This window comes from Otolemur garnettii, unplaced genomic scaffold, assembly GCF_000181295.1.
Source record: "Otolemur garnettii isolate 467f Iridium unplaced genomic scaffold, OtoGar3 scaffold00094, whole genome shotgun sequence".
Taxonomy (NCBI): domain Eukaryota; kingdom Metazoa; phylum Chordata; class Mammalia; order Primates; family Galagidae; genus Otolemur; species Otolemur garnettii.
In genome coordinates this window covers 7,059,396-7,060,149 of record NW_003852489.1, presented here as the reverse complement: position 1 = coordinate 7,060,149, position 754 = coordinate 7,059,396, and the positions used below count along the sequence as shown (strand labels likewise).

The 754-nt window shown below is 34.7% G+C and overlaps 1 protein-coding gene across 2 annotated transcripts in view; it reads right to left on the bottom strand.

Annotated features, from left to right (window-relative positions):
- The window catches only part of TADA2A (transcriptional adaptor 2A), a 70,097-nt gene that overhangs the window by 40,242 nt on the left and 29,101 nt on the right, over positions 1–754 (bottom strand). The window lies entirely within an intron of this gene.

Genomic DNA, 754 nt, shown 5'->3' with positions numbered 1-754 from the left:
AAAAAAAAAAAAAAATAGAAAAACTGAGGCAAGAGGATCACTTGAGCCCAAGAGTTGGAGGTTGGAGGTTGCTGTGAGCTATCTACTCAGGGAAACAGCTTGAGATTCTGTCTCAGAAAAAGAAAAAAGATTATATAAATCTCTAAGATACGTCTTAAAAACAAAAGAAGTGCCAAAAATACTTAAACTGTTTTCTATAGTATTGATATAATTATTCTGAGATTACTGGATGTGTGTATCTTACAAGGTAAACCAAATTAGTAATTATGTTGGCATCAATGCAAAGTAGAATTTTGGGCTTGGGAAAAAGATAGATGTAAGATCTGAGATTATGTAAAAAACCTTGTTGTACTACATTTGAATTAAAAGTTTAAGTATGACCTCATATGTTTTACCTTACAAGAATATTTCCTAACCCTGTTCATCAAAAAGGTCTAAAAATGACAATCAACACAGGAGCAATAAATACTTCTAGTGCCCGGTTTTCAGTCTTTAAATACTATTCCCACTAAAAGGAACAAGGGCTCCTTAAAGAAAATGCAGATTCTAGGTCTGGGTCAGGAAATGAACAAGACCAGACTGGAACATTTTGTCATACTTAAAAGCAAAGATATTCTCAAAGACTATAAAAAGGTTATGTCAAAAGATATAGAAGCCAACTTGTAGAAGCTCCTAGTAAACAAAAATGGAATTGGCTCAGTGCCCATGGCACAGTGGTTACGGTGCCAGCCACATGGACTGAAGCTGGTAGGTT